The 13,681-nt window shown below is 41.1% G+C and overlaps 1 protein-coding gene across 6 annotated transcripts in view; it reads right to left on the reverse strand.

Annotated features, from left to right (window-relative positions):
- The window catches only part of rbms3 (RNA binding motif, single stranded interacting protein), a 1,363,226-nt gene that overhangs the window by 1,284,326 nt on the left and 65,219 nt on the right, over positions 1-13,681 (reverse strand). The window lies entirely within an intron of this gene.

Below are 13,681 nucleotides of genomic sequence, written 5' to 3' on the forward strand. Positions count from 1 at the left end.
GATTCAGTATGTGGATGTACCAACTAGAGAAGGTGCAAAACTTGACCTACTCTTGGGAAATAAGACAGGGCAGGTGACTGAGGTGTCAGTGGGGGAGCACTTTGGGGCCAGCGACCGTAATTCCATTAGATTTAAAATAGTGATGGAACAGGATAAACCAGATCTAAAAGTTGAAGTCCTAAATTGGAGAAAGGCTAATTTTGATGGTATTAGGCAAGAACTTTCATAAGCTGATTGGGGGCAGATGTTTACAGGCAAAGGGACGGCTGGAAAATGGGAAGCCTTCAGAAATGAGATAACGAGAATCCAGAGAAAGTATATCCCTGTTAGGGTGAAAGGAAAGGGTAAAAAATGAGGTCTGCAGATGCTGGAGATCACAGCTGAAAATGTGTTGCTGGTTAAAGCACAGCAGGTTAGGCAGCATCCAAGGGATAGGAAATTCGACGTTTCGGGCATAAGCCCTTCATAGGACTTATGAAGGGCTTATGCCCGAAACGTCGAATTTCCTATTCCTTGGATGCTGCCTAACCTGCTGTGCTTTAACCAGCAACACATTTTCAGGGTGAAAGGAAAGGCTGGTAGGTATTGGGAATGCTGGATGACTAAAGAAATTGAGGGTTTGGTTAAGAAAAAGAAGGAAGCATATGTCAGGTATAGACAGGATAGATCGAGTGAATCCTTAGAAGAGTATAAAGGCAGTAGGAGTGTACTTAAGAAGGAAATCAGGAGGACAAAAAAGGGACATGAGATAGCTTTAGCAAATAGAATTAAGGAGAATCCAAGGGGTTTTTACAAATACATTAAGGACAAAAGGGTAACTAGGGAGAGAATTGGGCCCCTCAAAGATCAGCAAGACGACCTTTGTGTGGAGCTGCAGTAAATGGGGGAGATACTAAACGAGTATTTTGCATCAGTATTAATTGTAGAAAAGGATATGGAAGATAAAGAATGTAGGGAAATAGATGGTGACATCTTGCAAAATGTCCATATTACAGAGAAGGAAGTGTTGGATGTCTTGGAACACATAAAGGTGGATAAATCACCAGGACCTGATCAGGTATACCCTAAAACTCTGTAGGAAGCTAGAGAAGTGATTGCTGGACCTTTTGCTGAGACATTTGCATCATTGATAATCACAGGTGAGGTGCCGGAAGACTGGAGGTTGGCTAATATGGTGTCACTGTTTAAGAACGGTGGTAAGGACAAGCCAGGGAACTATAGACTGGTGAGCCTGACCTCGGTGGTGGGCACGTTGTTGGAGGGAATCCTGAGGGACAGAATGTACATGTATTTGGAAAGGCAAGGACTGATTAGGGATAGTCAACATGGCTTTGTGTGTGGGGAATCATATCTCACAAACTTGATTGAGTATTTTGAAGAAGTAACAAAGAGGATTGATGAGAGCAGAGCAGTAGATGTGATCTATGTGGACTTCAGTAAGGCGTTCGACAAGGTTCCACATTGGAGACTGATTAGCAAGGTTAGATCTCACTGAATAAAGGGAGAGCTAGCCATTTGGATACAGAACTGGCTCAAAGGTAGAAGACAGAGGGTGGTGGCAGAGGGTTGTTTTTCAGACTGGAGGTCTGTGACCAGTGGAGTGCCACAGGATTGGTGCTGGATCCACTACTTTTTGTCATTTACAAAAATGATTTGGATGTGAGCACGCGAGGTACAGTTAGTAAGTTTGCAAATGACACCAAAATTGGAGGTGTAGTGGACAGCAAAGAGGGTTACCTTAGATTACAATGGGATCTTGACCAGATGGGCCAATAGCCTGAGCACAGGCAGATGGACTTTAATTCAGATAAATGCAAGGTGCTGCATTTTTGGTAAGCAAATCTTAGCAGGACTTATATACTTAATGGTAAGGTCCTGAAGAGTGTTGCTGAACAAAGAGACCTTGGAGTGCAGGTTCATAGCTCCTTGAAAGTGGAGTCGCAGGTAGATAGGATAGTGAAGAAGGTGTTTGGTATGCTTTCCTTTATTGGTCAAAGTATTGAGTACAGAAGTTGGGAGGTCATGTTGCGGCTGTACAGGACATTGATTTGGCCACTGTTGGAATATTGTGTGCAATTCTGGTTTCCTTCCTATTGGAAAGGTGTTGTGAAACTTGAAAGGGTTCAGAAAAGATTTACAAGGATGTTGCCAGGGTTACAGGATTTAAGCTATAGGGAGAGGCTGAACTGGCTGGAGCTGTTTTCCCTGGAGCGTCGGAGGCTGAGGGGTGACCTTATAGAGGTTTACAAAATCATGAGGGGCATGGATAGCATAAATAGACAAAGACTTTTCCCTGGGGTCGGAGAGTCCAGAACTAGAGGGCATAGGTTTAGGGTAAGAGAGGAAAGATATAAAAGAGACCTAAGGTGCAACGTTTTCACACAGAGGGTGGTACGTGTATGGAATGAGCTGCCAGAGGAAGTGTGGAGGCTGGTACAATTACAGCATTTAAAAGGCAATGGATGGGTATGTGAATAGGAAGGGTTTGGAGGGATATGGGCTTGGCGCTGGCAGGTGGGACTAGATTGGGTTGGGATACCTGGTTGGCATGGACGGGTTGGACCGAAGGGTCTGTTTCCATGCTGTACATCTCTGTGACTCTATGACTGTGACACTGATAAACTTGCAAATAGTTGGCATTGTAAAGAAATTTCATGATTTCTGAATCAACTGAACCCCTCCAATATGAAAAAATGTATGCAGGAAACTATAAATATCATCAGCATTGGAGAAAAAGAAAAGAATTTGAATATAACTATCTACTGAGGAAGGTGGTTGGTAATGCGTCTAATTAACAAATGGGGTGATCTAAAAGCAATTTGATTCCAAACAAAACAATTTTCTGAATATTTTACTTGTAATAACTGATTTTTTTTCTAACTGTATCCTGAATAATGTGCATAATTTATGTCCCAATTATTCAAATTGGTACCATTCCATATAGATGTTCTAAAATCAGCAAGTCATTCCAGAACTAAAGTATCATTAATGGTGAAGACAAAGTGAAAGAGCTAATGAGATACATCAAATTGCTGAGTGTTGCTTAAACCAACTGTTAAAATTAAAGTATGGTTATAGTGATCTGAGTACAGAATTGCAAAGTTTAAATCTGATTAGAAATTGGACAAATTATGTTTTCTCAGACAGGGGAGGATGTGTGGAATAGAATCCAATGAAGACTTAACAGAGTGTCAACATCTTTGAAGGAGGAAGAGACAGATTTGGCTCATGGAGATATCAGTAAGGCTCTTTTGATGCATAGGTTTCCCAAGGTTAAAAACCACACAACACCAGGTTACAGTCTAACAGGTTTAATTGGAAGCACTAGCTTTCGGAGTGCCGCTCCTTCATCAGGTGGTTGTGGAGTACACAATTGTAAGGCACAGAATTTATAGCAAAAATTTACAGTGTGATGTAACTGAAATTATGCATTGAAAAATACCTTGATTGTCTGTTGAGGCTTTCATCTGTGCGAATACCATGATAGTTTCACTACTTTCATTGTAAATCACAAAACCTTTTTTTTAAAAGCTGTATTCTCAGGTTTACTGTAACAACTGGTATTAGCCAAGTAACAGCTAATTCACCTTCAACACATTATTTGGCTAACACCAGTTGTTACAGTTAACCTGAATGCAACTTTTAAAAAAAGGTTTTGTGATTTACACATGAAAGAAGTGAAACTATCATGATCATTCTATCAGATGAGAGACTCAACAGACAATCAAGGTATTTTTCAATGTATAATTTCAGTTACATCATACTGTAACCTTTGCAATAAATTCTGTGCCTTCCAACTGTGTCCTCCACAATCATGTGATGAAGGAGCGGCGCTCCGAAAGCTAGTGCTTCCAATTAAACCTGTTGGATTATAACCTGGTGTTGTGTGATTTTTAACTTTGTACACCCCAGTCCAACACCAACATCCCCTAATCATGACTACTAGGTTCCCCAAACTATTAAATATACAGTATTTGATGGATACTTGCAAAATCAGCTTTTGTTGTCCTTCTCAACATCCAAGTTGGGTCAAAATAAGGTTATAGAATCTGAGTCACCTACAAATATAATTTTTGTTCTATGGATGGTGCACCAAATTCAACATTATTCGACATCACATCTTTTATAATTTTGTGAATAAGGGAATTTTAAGTTGAACATTGCACCTGTATGAAATCTGCTGTTTTAATTTTTTTTCTGTTGTTTTACTTTTCATCAGCCAGTCCTTTTAAGCTTAGGACTGCAAAAGGCGTCTCCTTTGCTCACCATTGACATTGGCAAAGCTTGATTAATTAGAAATATGTTCAGCAATTTTACATTTTACAAACCTTTATATTTTAACTTCTAGCAATTTAACCATTTGTTAGATTAAACTGGTAATACTAGAAACAAATGCCTGTTTTAAATATGTTGATACTGATACAGTTAAGCATGGCACATTGATTAATAAAAGCTGCCTGTCTGCCAAGTTGGATAGATTCCCTGCCATCCACAATGGCCTAAGTGATATCAAGTAAAATACACATCATCAAATACTTTAGTAAATGTAATTTGACAACGCTGTAAATATCAGCTGTAAAAATTGGAAATTTGGAGACGTGCAACTGAGGGACCAGATTCTACGCTAACAATGCAGAGTCATTCAATGGCCTCCTTAAAGTCATTTCAAATTGTGCAGATTTTCAAAATGTATCATTCCAAAGTGGCCACCATGGAATCACAGAGGAGGTATTTAACAGCACATTGTTCATGACCAAAACTGAGCCAGGCAAATTTTCTCACTCTGCATCAGTGATGTAAGCCTAGAACTTATCCTAATAGCACAGGCATCCCATCATCGGTAAGATAATCAAGAAACTTTTGAGTGACTTTGTGAACTTTTAGCAGGCTCAGCTGTTGCCAGATGCAACTTAGCAAGTACACTGGAATACACCCATCAAGGCTCCCAAAGTCCTCCATATTCTCCAGGGCTCAAACATTTTAGAATCAATTTAAGCGAAGAAATCATTAGAATTTCACAACAATTTCAGAGGGTCTCAGAGTGGGGGCCTTCGCCTGGTTTCCTCACTTTGAACAGATTGTGGCACATAATGGCTAGAACAAAGAAACTTGGAAAGACCCACTGAATAAATCTGTTTTCATGATGATAAGGAATTGAAGGAGGGCATCATTGACATTAGTGTAAGTGTCTGGGCAGATTTGGGTGACGTCTAAAAGGAGGACAAAGATAATGACTTGACTAATCACACTCCAATCCAGCTAGGACGAGTTAGTCAGCCAATGGCAACTAAAAGAAAGGTCAGCAACAATTGTAAGTGTATTAAATGTGCCGTAAATGAGTCTTTTGACCATGATTTGAGACCAGACTTTTAGCAATTAACAGATACTGATCAGCTTACTGTGCGTTTATCCCACACAAAATGAAAACACTATGCTCATCTGAGGGTGAGGTAGCCCTCACTCCGAATGAATTACTGCTGAGGACACCATCTATCTTGGGCGAATTAAATCTTGAAAAAGTTGTCATTGTCCTTGAAAGGACAAGTGTCAATAAAACATAAGTTTTGCAGGTATAAGAATTTAAATTGTAAGGATTGCTTAAAAGATTGGGTTGATTTTCTTTTTTTAAAAAAAGCTGAAATGTTGAAACGGCTAATTGCAGTGGTGAAGAATATAAATGACAAAGTTGATTAGAGTACAGATTGTTCAGTGTAGAAATGTTAAATGCATATTACACAACTTCAAAATTAGGATGTTAAAAACAAGAAGGGAAGTCAAGCAGGACATTTTCCTCACAAAGATTAATAAAACTTTTGAATAAGTTACCAGGAAAACCCAACGAAGTGAGCAGTACAAATGGGTCCGAGAAATGTTTGTTTGAGAAAAGGTTGAAGAATATCTGGGAAAGCAAGTTGCAAAGATTGAGACAATCTGGAGAAGGGCCTAATATCTTTTACATATTTCTAACAAAACACATATTTCTAACATAGGAGAAGGCAGCAGGGTGGGGGAAGCCCAGTGTCACACAGAGGGATCACTTTTATGACCTTTACTTGAGTATTCATGCTGGAGTTGGCCCACAAGTAACAGCTTTTCTTTAAAAGCTGCTTCGTTAAAGATTCAGTGGTCCAACTGATCAAAGCTCACTTCGACTGGTATAACAAAATAGTACAGTGCAAAAATATAAGCATTTAAACATCTTAGTTAAGTTCCTGTCTACCCATCTCAGTGTTTGCTCGAAAATTGAGAGGGGGCCTCAGGCAGTGAGGGAGTAGTAACTCATAAGAAAACAAAACTTTGTGAACAGTGTAAAAGACAGGCTAAAATTGACTTGTTTCAGTGGTAATGGGATGACGAAGAATCATCCCATTGACTGGTTTTAAAAGAACTACTACATCATGTGCAATTCGAAGGAAATGAGGTTTTACAAACAAATCTTATATTAAGACCGCTGGCATCCAACTGTTGTTTCCTATTCTGGTGTTTGTTAAATAGAATAGATTTAATTGCACAAAATTAATTCTAATCTTTTCTTCACAGGCACTGAACAGTTTCTCTCAACACTTGCCAACCTATGGTTGACCAATATGGAGCAACCATTCAAAATATATTACAAGCCTGACAAAAAATGAATAGTTAACAAATTCTACTTACTGAATAAGATTTACAAATCACAATGCTTCATTAAAAATTGCTGTATTTAAGATTGAAAAGGTGTAAGAACATAGCAAAAAGCCTTATCAACATCATTACAGTGCGCCTAACTGAAAACTATGAGTGCTTTGGTGGGTCTAATCGCTTTAATAACCTGACAGGTTTTAATTAACAAAGCATAATACTGAGAAATGACTTAGAAATGGTGCATATTATTATAATTTCCCATTAGGAAAAATAAAAACATTGAAATAGCGATTCTATTTCATGGAGTAACCTTTAACCTGAATTCTTCCTGTAACAGATGAGGGCTAAATTTACTGTGACAGCATCTAATCACATTTGATCTAGCTTATGATTTGACAGCTCCTGTACCATAGTAATAGCACAAAGAAAATGATCTCTAGTCACGAAAAATGAACTTGGAAGCTCTGCATGTGTGAACATCTTAAAGAGAGAACATTCATATGTTAAAACAGCAAATACACTTTATTTTCTGTGGGCCGTCATTTAGAACATTCATCTGTCTTTTCTCTTTCAAATGCAGACTGATCCAGTATTTTTAGCATTCGCTTTTCTCTCGAGGTAGTAAGTCACTAGTTACTTCATTGAACATCTTTATCCCAGTGCCTAATATATAGCCAAATTAAATATCGATCCAGTTATCATTGCAATGGAACATTATCACTTGGGCCTTATTAACTAAAACAGCTTCCACATAATTCTTTTCAATCCATGCAGGAAAATAAAGTACAGAAGGTTTTAAACATAGCCTTCATCTTCTTGAATCTGCTCACTGAACATACCTTTCTTTTGCCTATTAGTGAATTATATTACACCATGTGCAGTTTTTCAAATGCAAAGACCAAGCTGTTCACTTCCAGCATGAAAACAATGAAGCTGCCCAGAGAGAATATCCTGATATGTCCTCTTGGCTTGATGTAAGCAGCAAATATTCATTCAGCTGATTCTACCTTGTATAACTTGGAATAATGCATCAAACCAGAAGCGACGTTTTAGCTATAAGTGACTTGTCAAAATTTTTAATTTTTATTCAAAGGTGCAGTGTGCTTTTATTCAATACATTGCTCAGTGCAGTCCTATTCACTGCCCAGTTTATGTTGATTTAGATAATCTCAAATTTAAAAGGTCTGAAACACACAGGATTAGAGAGAGAGCCAGTGATCTCTCTAGAAAGTTTGTATATTTGGGGAAGAGTTTCTTCATTTGTTATTTGTAGAGACATCATGAATGTTTTCTTTAGGAGCTTGTTGAAACAAATGGCATAATTCCTGCCACTGATATCATGGATGTGTGCTTAAAGCAGGATGCCGTGCCAACTCCAACCAGATGGCATGCACGGTGCTATGGATGCTCAAAGCGCTCTCACCACTTCACTCCCAATCACAGCTCCCCTCAATGTCCCACTCTCCCATCCGACTTAGCTTCCTCAGTGGCTAGTTCTCCCAATCCCCACTTCCTTGCACCTCCGCCACCCCCCACATTCCACTTCCCTTAGCAGCCCCTCTACACTTTGGAGCCTTGCTTCCCACCCCCAAGGGCACTTTGCTTTCAACCTTTCACGCTCCATCTCCCACTTACCTCCTTTCTCCTTCGCATCTGGGGACAGTGAACAGTGAGACTGCTTGGTGAGGGGATGAGGCAGTGAGGTGTCAGGAGCAAGGCAACTAAATGTTTGGAGCGAGGCAGTGAGCAAGTTGAGATCTCAGGGCTTGAATTTATTGAAAAACATTTGGAAAACAGTGATTTCATTGCTTCTGTTTGATGCAGACATCTTGTTCCTGCATTGCTGGTGGTGAAATCAGACATGCTGTGAGGGAGCTGAGAGTGGCTCCCTGCTCTTGTGCAGCCAACAGAAACAGCCTAAAACAAATACTGTCCTTGACACGTACATTGGTGAACTGTTGAAACAAAGATTGCTGAAGAAACAGCAAGATGTGGTTATGAGAAGTCTGTTAGCAAAATGGAGTTGATGTAGAAGTTTGGCCATGAGCATACTGAATGCCAGATCATTTATTACCTTTGTTCCAATAAACCAATACATCCAATTTACTCATGACAGACAGGCATAGAAGTTAATTGCCCCAGCATGGGCCAAGACAAGGGGAAATGGGAGCAGCCAGAATCTCACAGCCTCAGTGAGTAGGATTCGACAGCCCCCGCCAGCCAATAAACACGGTGGTGGAGACTTGATGTGATTGGGATGGACAGGAATAGAGTTGGAGTACAGCACTGAACATGCATCCAGTGCCAGGATAATAGGCATCAGTTTTGAGGAATACACTACATGAGCCCAGGATCTGGACTTCGGTGGCGCAAAGCAGATATTGTGTAGTGCCACAGTTTAGCGATGTCTCACTGCAGTGTCTCCTCCAGGCTGCCCAGCATGGTAGGAGGTGTCTTTCTCTACTGATGGTACCAGGAGAACTTCCTGCCTGACCAAGGAGACCTGTATGGAGATCACAGAGAATGTTACCGCATTTGAGATCCTAGTACACCTGTGTCCAATGCAGGTATAGGGTCAATGACTACTCTGCACTACCATAGCTTATACCAGGACAGTGTTAGGTTCAAGTAGCTTTCATGCAGATAGCCAGCAATGGGTCTCAGTGATGGAAGGCAGGCAAATGAGTCACAGCATCAGAAGCATCATGAGGTCAGGACAGACCCAAGTCTTCGGGGTCATACGTCCATCATGATTCAAATGGTGTGTGACTGAGAATGCAAACTGATTATCGAGTGGACCTCATCATTTGACACAGGAATGCTGATAAGGTGCCAACTGGTGCTGAAAAGTATTTTCATACGTCTGCAGGGGAAAATGGCAAATAACACCAAAGGCCATCAAGAAAACAGATGGAGGAGCACACACTGGATGGTTCATACCTACAGGGAGGAAGAAGGCCGTGGCTAGACAGCAAAGCAGCCAGGAAATTACAGATGGATTCGTGTATGATATAATCATTTATTATTATTTGTATTTATGAAAATAGAGTAAAATGTGTATAAGTCACCGCAGTCTGATGCTATTTTAATTACATAAATTATAAAAAGGAATAGTTCACACAGAGTTGTGACAAATTAGATTTTTTTGCTACACCCATGGTTTCTTGAATTCTCCAGTGGCAGGGGACTCTGCCTCATTCCACAGCCAGTAAAGTTGTCCCCAACACTGCCTCAGTCCTGCCCATTCTCCAGCCATCGCCCGGAGTCTATCCCAATTCCCGAGAACCGGGATCCAACTTCCAAGGACCAAAGGAACCATCCTAGGTAACTCACGAGGACCATTCGATCCGCCGCAGTTGCAGACATGTCTGAAACACTGGAAGTAAAGAATTCACCCAATTCATCAACACTGGAGGTGTTGCTCCAGCCAAGAGCACAAGGAATGGAGCAAATCCTTGGCTCAACAGCTCCCCACAACCTCTCTCCACGAAGATGAGAGGGTGATGGGAATCTGCCGTAAGGACGGTAGAGACATACCTGACCTCAGGCAACCAGAGAACAGTTGCCAAGGTCATCCAAGGCAATGAGACACAGCACTCAGTAACCAGTTTCCAGCTCAGCTGCAGATGTTGGCGTGGCAACATACTAGAGTGTGGATATGCTCAGTGATTGCGTGTGTTAGACTGCAGTCTTTGTTACTGTATGAATAAGTATTCTTGTTCACTTTATTCATGTATGATGCACAGTTTTGATGCTGGGGCCCAGTTCACAGTGGAAGGGGAGGTATTGGAATCTCTGTGACTTGGATGACAAGTGTAGAGTAGCATGTTGGAGTACACGGATGATGTGCTGTTGAATAAAGATGCAGAGCTCCTGTGTGTATAAGGAGGTGATTTGTTTGCCTCTGTAAGGCATCAGGTCTATTGGAAACTGGAGCTAGAACACAACACGCATACCTCCTTGATCAGATCTCCACACCCCATCTTCCTCATCTGATTAACAGTGCGATCTGCTGTTTCCTTTATTGGCAAAGTCCCATCTCTCTGGGAGTAAGCCTCCCCTCTATTGCTTTCCTCTCCCCTATTTCAAAAAATATCTCCGAGCGCTGACAGCAGCTCCCAACCCACTCACTCACTTTCTACCTTGAAGACTGATGTATTGTTCACTATCAGAATTATCTGGTTAGGAATTCCGTGCACCATCACCATAATTGCTTAGAAAGCATATAATTGCGAAAAAGTTGTTGTTTCATTAACATTAATTGCTTGCAATAACCCTCACAATTAACTTCCCTCCACATTGCAATGGCCCTGATATCTGGCTAATGCCTACCATTGGAATAGTTCAGAACTTCTATCTTCACATCACAGGCCTGACACTGCTCCTCCTGCACCATTCAATGGCTCCACCCATGATTTCACACATGACCTGTGATCTCATGGGAACCTATCAAATCTCTGTATCTTAGCTGTCAGTATTGTATTTGAGGAGATTCAGGGTAGTCCAGCAAATAATGAGTGGACAAAAACTTGTCAGAGGTAATATAATGTGGGAGAATGTGAAGTTAAGCACTTTTGGCAGGAATAACAGAAGAGTTGAATAGTATTTACATAGAGAAAGACTGCATAGAGCTACAGAACAGAAGGATTTGGGAGTCTTTGTCCATGAATCACAAAAAAGCTGGCGTCCAAATTCAACAATTGGTAAGGCAAATGGGATGTTGGCATTATTTCGAAAGAGATTGGCCTATAAATGTAGGGAGCTTTTGCCAAAATGAAACAAGGCACTGGTTAGACTACGGCTGGAATACAATGAAAGGTTTTGGGCCTCTTATTTAATGCAAGAGATAATGGAATTGGGGGCAATCTAGAGAAGGCCCACTAGTCTGATCATAGGAATGTAGAGACTGTCGTATGAGGAGAGATTGAGTAGGTTGGGCCTTACTCATTTGAGTGTAGAAAAACGAGAGGTGACCATACTAAAACATGTAAAGTTCTGAAGGAGTGGGATAGATAAAGAAAGGCTATTTCCTTTGTGGGACAGTCTAGGACCTGAGAGCACAATATCAGAATAGGGAGCTGCACATTGAAGACACAGGTGTGGAGGAGTCTTTACACTCAGAGGGTTGTGGAACTGTGGAATTCTTTATCACAGAGTACTGTTGAGGCTGAGTCTTTAAGTATATTCAAGGCTGAGAGAGATAGATTTTTAATCAGCAAGGGGAAATCAAGGATATTGGGAAAAGACAGGAAAGTGGAGATGGAGATTATCATTTCAGCCATAGTTTCATTGAATGGTGGAGCAGACATGATGGGCTGATGGCCTACTTGTGCTCCTGTGTCTTGTGGTCTTATGGACAGAGCAGCAGGGTCTTGATAAGTACCTAATGGAGCACATGGACCATCTTGTTTGGTTCCTGCCAATTCACAGTTACTCTCTCTGAAGGAAGACTGCACTTTTCCATTTGTTTAGGCCAAACCTAAGTCTTCTCTATAGAGAAGCATATGATTCGCCAAGTATTGCTGTGGTTCTGACTTGCACAGTGTCGGAGCCCTGGGCCTAGCGACAGCTGTTTGCTGTGCACCATCGAGCCAAGAGTGTCTGGGATCGTATCTGTGATGTCAGCTTTCCTGAAATACTGCTTCAGATTTAAGGTCTGGTTCAGAGGTCACTGTGATCAACCTTTTTTCAACATATACCATGTTCTGTGTTTCTTCCATTACACTGATTGCTAACTAGTCTGGGAAACAGATCCGCTCTCCAGTCTTGCCTTTCAGTAACTGGTTTTAACCAGAATGGAGGTTCACAGCTCGGCTTGGAGTCCCTGGGTATGAGCCAGGTAAAGCTCTTCACTGGGTCAGATCTAGCTCATGAGGCATAACACTCACAGAGTTAACATTTCGAGTCCACTATGACTGTTCTCCAAAGCTCAAAACATTCACTCTGTTTTTCTCTCCACAGATGCTACCAGACCCACTGAGCTTCTCCAGCACCCTCTTTGCTTGCTTCAGATTTCTAGCTGCCACAGTGTTTTGTTTTCATAACATTTACAAGCCTTGATTTGTCCCTTGCCCTCCCTCACAGCAATACAGTGGGGATTATTGATTATCTGTCAGAGGACTCTGGAAGATCAGTGTTTGAGTACCCTTAATGTACAGATTGACAGATTTCTGATTATCAATGTTGTAAGGAGCTACTGGGATAACATAGGTAATAGACATCAAAATGTTCAAGCAGCCATGATCATATTAAATTGAAGAGCACACACGATGGGCTGAATGGCCTACTCCTGTACCTATGGTCCTATCATTCTCTCTTCTTGACATTTAATGCCCATGTCCTCCATACTATTATCTCCTGCCAGACATGCCCACTGTGAGAGATATAGATTCTCAGTCGAAACTTGGCCTCTTTAAATCTTGCAAGAGGAAACGACTGAATTTTTAATTGCATTTGTTCCCCATTAACACCTTGTCCAGGACTCTGCAAATACATCTGACTGATCACACCTCTTCACACGCTTAGACTTGAGAGAACAGGTTGGCGAAGAAAAACAGGGGGGCAGCACAGAAACCCCTGAAACACATTGTTTTATCGAACCTGGTACCTAAAGTGAATCTGCATGATAGTGTATCTTCATGCTAAATGCTAAATGCTGACGTACACTTACAAGGTGATATAGGGCATGCTCCCAACATTTGTGTTTGTGCCAATAGAGAGAAGTGGGAAGAAGTGGGAAGATTGGAGACCCTGGGGGAGTGGGAGAGATTTGAAGTGCTGAGTTTATTTACAAAAAGAGTTGGGGAGACCATAGCACCAAGTAGTAAGCTGCCACTCCTTAATGTCTAGAGTTAGGGGAATAAGAAGAGTCTGAGGGTAAGAAAGGGAGAGTTGTCCACTCATCGACTCTAAATCACAAATATCCTGCCAATACGACCCACACGTAGACACACAACTTGTGGGCCCCACTTATGGCATCCAATGATAGAGTACCAATCATATTGAATGAGAAATTATGTTAAAAATTGCATTCTTTCCATTGAGCCACCCACAGTGTCCC

The sequence above is a fragment of the Hemiscyllium ocellatum genome, chromosome 5 (assembly GCF_020745735.1).
Source record: "Hemiscyllium ocellatum isolate sHemOce1 chromosome 5, sHemOce1.pat.X.cur, whole genome shotgun sequence".
In the NCBI taxonomy this organism is placed as follows: domain Eukaryota; kingdom Metazoa; phylum Chordata; class Chondrichthyes; order Orectolobiformes; family Hemiscylliidae; genus Hemiscyllium; species Hemiscyllium ocellatum.